At 40.2% G+C, this 5,396-nt stretch overlaps 1 long non-coding RNA gene across 1 annotated transcript; it reads left to right on the top strand.

The window, feature by feature from the left end:
• The first annotated feature begins 379 nt into the window (after window positions 1-379).
• On the top strand, window positions 380-4,042 carry LOC113072811 (uncharacterized). Its single transcript, XR_003280342.1, has 3 exons — window positions 380-701; window positions 2,551-2,665; window positions 2,903-4,042. It is a non-coding gene; the product is annotated as an uncharacterized LOC113072811 (long non-coding RNA).
• Window positions 4,043-5,396: the final 1,354 nt, after the last annotated feature.

Raw genomic sequence — 5,396 nt, 5'->3', positions numbered from 1 at the left:
GTATCACGGTGATAGTTTTTTGGCGTCGTGAGGAGGAGGAGGAGGAGGAGGAAGAGGGGGGAGTCAGAGCCGAGGGCTCACGGTGCATGTAGCACATCAGATCTCCCTCAATTAATCCAACATTAGGTGCCTGGGATCCACGAGTCAGTGCTTTTGGAAAGCATGTGTGGCTCAAATCTAATTATTCTCTCCCTTTCTTTGAGCCGGAGAGGGTGGAGAGAGATAGAGAGAGAGACAGAGAGAGAGAGTGGCCATCCACGTAGCTGTAGATTTTGTTATGCTGTGATTTCTCTCTCTCTCTCTCCCTTGCTCGCCCGCTCACTCCGAACCCCCTTCTACCCCCACCTCCTCCTCTCTCTCACTCATTCTCCATCTCTCGCTCACACACACGCGCGCCAAACACTCTCTCTCTCCTCCTCTGCCTCTCTCTCTCAGTCTGTCTCTCCCTCCCTCAGCTTCACTCGCTCTTGTGCTGTAAGTTCATTCGCTGTGTCAAGCAACAACTGGCTCGGGAGTGGGCAGTGGGTTTTGATCCTTTTGTCAAGCATCCCCCCTGCAAGTGTGTACCGCGTCCACCTGCACACCGCGGGACTGGCCGCCTGGCTCTCTCTAACATCGCCGTACCATCCTGGGTTTATCACGATCCGGCATCCCACCTTGCTGAGATGGACGGCACAATGAGATGCTAAAGGTTTGACGGGGTAAGTCACATCTACATGTGAATGTCGGTCCAGTTCTTTTACATCTTTTTTTCATAAAATATTGATCGTTGTTTCAATAGTGTGTGTGTATTTTAGTTTTTTGCCGGTGTGGTCCACCACACCTCCTGATGCTTGTGTCAAGTGTCTTGTGGAATTACCATATTCATGGGCTCCATTCAATTAATTTGCAATCAGTAAAGGGTCCGGCTCGAAGTGTGTGTGCGTTATTTTTATTTATTTTATTTTTTTTAGTGTGGGGTGGAATAGCACAGATCGCTTGTGGAGAAAGGGAGGAGTGGAGAGAGGTTGGGAATACAGATATGTTCTTATTTTTTTTGTCTCTAAACTGTTCCATTCTTAGAATTCCTTACAAATTGTAAATATAAAAAGTAAGTGAATGGGTTCTTGCATGAAGAGAGTAGAATAAAAAAATGTAAAATAAAAAATATGTATAATTTAAGGATATGGACCCATGGGAACTTTTGGTAAAGACAAACAAACCAAAAAAGCAAAAAATCCATGCATAGAGGCCATTGATTAACTCCTGGAGTTCTGGGGGTTTAGAAGAGGGGTTGTTTGTGTGTGTTTGTGTGTGTGTGTGTGTGTGTCTTCAGAAATGGACAGAGAGAGTGAGAGCCCTGGGGCTATAGCACTGGGGGAGTGTGCCCTGCGTCAGGGTGGCTGTGTGTGTGTGTGTGTGTGTGTGTGTGTGTGTGTGAGGTGCGTCTGATGGTTTTGCAGACTGGGGGTCTGGAGAGCGAGTGAGCAGCCGGCTGCTACACTGCCGGTGTGCGCCCGTGCGGTGGCTTTTGTTGCGTTTGTGCTCGAGTCCAGCTTCTCCCTCTCCATCTGCCTCTGTTAGGTTCTCCTCCAGTTTCTTGTGCTGCCTTCTCTTTCTCTCTGTTGGATTTCGAGAGAATGATAGCTGATTGTGTTTTTCTCATTTTGTGAATGATTGGTGTAAATAAGAGAAATCTGTCTGGGTAGGTATGTAGACTATAATTCAGTAGGTGATTTTTTTAGAGGTGTCATTTTTTAAATAAATAGTTTTGCATTAAATGGAAAAAAAAATCTGATAGGATAATATTTCTATTCTCAAAAAAAAAAGACTTTTTTATAAAAAAAATTGTGACCTCGTGTTCAATTGATTAAAATTCTGTAATTCTGTAAATTAAGCACAAATTATTTATAGGGGAATTATAACACAATACAATTTTGCAGGAAAATGAAATTACCATAAATAAGGCCTGTTGATAAAAAAATAAAAATCTAAGCAAGTATTTTAAAATTTGGTATTTGTAAGCAAACCTTTCAAATAAAATATAATTTTAAAACAATTACATTTATCAGCTGAATATCATCTTTATATATTAAAATTGTGAGACCACATCAACACACATTGCTAAAATCACTGAATTTTTCCTAATATCAGTAACCAAACGTTTACTACTAATGGATTTAATGGTTATCGAAATCAGACCTATTATATACAGAAATTCACAATTCTCTATATAACACCGTGCATTGACTACGCATTACAAGTTGATTTTTTTCCGAAAAGAGGAAGGTTTCTCTCCTTGACTAATCACACAGTTTAGCCCCCACCCCTTTTTTTCCCTCCCCATGTCATCCTCAAGTGGGGTATAGAGGGGGGCTGCCATGCTTCATTAGAGTCCATGTCTCCATATAGAATTCTCCTCACAATGCTAATGGACTGTTTGGCAAATTTTTTTCAATTTCTATATCATTTAGACAGATGAGATATTCAGCGTGTTATGAAGTGGACCATAATAGCATTTAGATCTCAAGCATCCTGCTCTATCTTAACCCCGGTGGTCTGTGTTTTTAGGCGAACCTGCTACTTTGGACTATCATCATCACCATCATCGGGATCATCGCAGTGGCAATGGGAGTCAGGACATGGATGCTAGCCGGAGGATCTCCGCAGGGTCCTTGCATCCCAGGTGAGTTTACGCTGTTGGGGGGCGGGGCGCGGGTGGATAACTCATAACCCCCATACCCCACCTCCGCCCCATCCCCCACTCCTTCATTAAATGCACCTTTCCCCCAAATGGCCTTGTGAGAGCACAGATTGCTGGGAGGAAATAGCACCAAAAACAACAACAGCAACAAAAAACACATACCACATATTTCCTGAGGCGTTTACTGAACAAAAATGCATTGTTAATTTCTGTTTGCAGACGAGCCGTTGAGAAGCCCTTGCCTTGCGCTACAAAGCATCTTCAATCAATTGTTTTGAAAAGGCCTTTCCGTTTTCTGACGATGCCGGCGGTTCTGTTGTTTCTCTCTGTAAAGGACTCTCTTCGGTGACGGGTATTCTTGGGTGGATAATACGGCTCTCGTTGTTATTGCTTAAGAATACGCGTAGTCGAGGAGAGTCATGTCGGCGGCAACTGCAATGGACTAGAGAGAGCGTTGAATCCAGAAGGCCCACCTGCCTGCACGCACACATGCGTTTGCTAACGCCGAGGTTCACGCCCACATCCATTTATTGAGTCAGTGAAGCTGCATTTCCTGTTTGTGTGTGATGCTTGTGCTGTTGATTTATCCGGCTACTCCTGCTTTTCAGCCAGCGCAAAGGAAAAACTGTGTTTTTTATGATTCGCCGTCCTCACTCCAAAGGCTGTGTATTGTACCGTCCCGGGCTGGGTTGTAGATGCAAATGTGTTCCATTTGTGTCATATATTCTTTTTTCTCAGGACCGCACACACACTCTACCTTTTTAATGCAAATTGATTTTGAAATGACATTTATCGTGCAGGGGTTCCATATGGTACTATGGGGGATGGGATGGATGAAAAAAAAAAAAAGAATGGAATGTCCACGATGCCACTGACAGCTAAATTTATGCAGATTGTAAAGGAACACACTGCAGATAAACAGTTACCACAGCTTTAGATTGACCGCGGCGTGGCTTCCCGTGTAGGCACGCGTATATCATGAATATGTATTACGCGAGCATATGATGCTGCATTCTAACATCCATGAAATCCATTTAGGGAACCTAATAGGATCTACTTGACTTATGAAAGCTTATGATCAAATCTTATAAATATACATGAGATAGTTTTATGTGAAAAAAAAGGATTCTTTTGCTTTTTTTATATAGATGTAGTTTGCATAAAAACGAAGAGACTGCATTCGGACTGGCTGTTGATGTATTGACATGGACGATTTGCAAATCTGCAAACATTTGAATTTGTTCTCCATTATCATTCGGCACATTTAAGTCATGCATTAGCATTTGAGATAGACTAAAGGCAACAATCAGCCCGCTCTGTCCTTGATCACTCTGTAATTATCATTCTTTCGGCTGTGTGTTTAAATGAAGTAGAGAGAAAAGAGGTGTGGAGGAGGAATAATGTAATGTTTTACCACTAGGGGACCCACACAACTGAAAATCACAGCAGCTGGTTAACTTTTAAGTCATTTTTATATAATTTTAAGGTGTTTGAGGTTCAAAACTAATAGAAATATTTGGCTAGATGAATATAGCTTAGAGATCTGTAAAAAATAATGTGATTGTCTTTTATTCTTAGCATGTACATTCAAAATGAATGGCGGTTCATTTATTCCTTTATTAATTTGTGCCGAACAGTGCCTTAGGAGTGACAGTTAGGTCACATGCAACCCTAACAATTATCTGTTATATTAGAATATTTTCCTGAATGTGAGATTACAATGATTTTTTAAACTTAAAATATTTTACATTCATAGTTCTGATGTCATTTTTATTGATGCTGTTTAGTAAATACCTCGCTGTAAACTCCTCACACAGCTTAACTTCCATCTGTCTGCAGTTTATGACGTGATGAAAATATTCAGGCCTCTGCAGCTCGTCTTCATTTGTTCTTTATTGAAATTATTTTTATGTGCACATCGTCTTTGTTCCCCCTCTCATATCATAAATAAAGCTTTATTTAAGTAAAATGATGATGCATTTGTATATTTTGTCCTTTTATATATTAAGAATCGGTTTTAAATGTTTTTTGCTTGGTCATTTGACACCATTTAGCGCTCTTATCTTCTTGTTGTCTGAGCTTGTGGCATTCGACGGCTTGCAGTTTATTTCGCAAGACAAAATGTAACAGAAAACAGACATAATAGACGCCTTTCTGGTCATCATCACATTCTTTAGAATAAGAGTGAGATGTTTTAGTGACAGGACTCAGCGTCCATTACCCTATATTCTGATCATTCATAGGATCGATGCTTCTGTTTATGTCTCTGTTCTGCTCTCAGACATTTGAATTCACTCAGTTGCAAAAGCCTTTAATTACAGAAACATTGTCTCTGCAGTGACTTTAATTAATTTTAAAGGATTTGAGATACTGACAAAAAGTGGAGCATGTTTGTTACAATTATATTAATAAAAAAAAGGCCATTTTGTCCCATCTAATGGAGGCCAAATTATGTAAGCTTTATAAACTTTAAAGTATGAATTATTAATTTATTCACATGACATGACTGCATTCTATAAAATAGATTAATTTCGTTTTTGGAGTAGCCTTTTACAAAAAAAAAAAAAAAAAAAATTTCTTTCTTTCAGTTGATAATATTTTGACTAATGGTTATTCATTCGACTTATTAGTTTACCCTTCATGGTTGTATGGGTTGGTATTTACACCCAGCACAAAGGCCTGATCCGCTGGGTTATGGTTTATAGGCTCAGCA

The sequence above is a fragment of the Carassius auratus genome, unplaced genomic scaffold (assembly GCF_003368295.1).
Source record: "Carassius auratus strain Wakin unplaced genomic scaffold, ASM336829v1 scaf_tig00010667, whole genome shotgun sequence".
In the NCBI taxonomy this organism is placed as follows: Eukaryota; Metazoa; Chordata; class Actinopteri; order Cypriniformes; family Cyprinidae; genus Carassius; species Carassius auratus.
The sequence above is the reverse complement of the archived record's forward strand: the minus strand, read 5'-3'. Positions and strand labels throughout refer to the sequence as shown.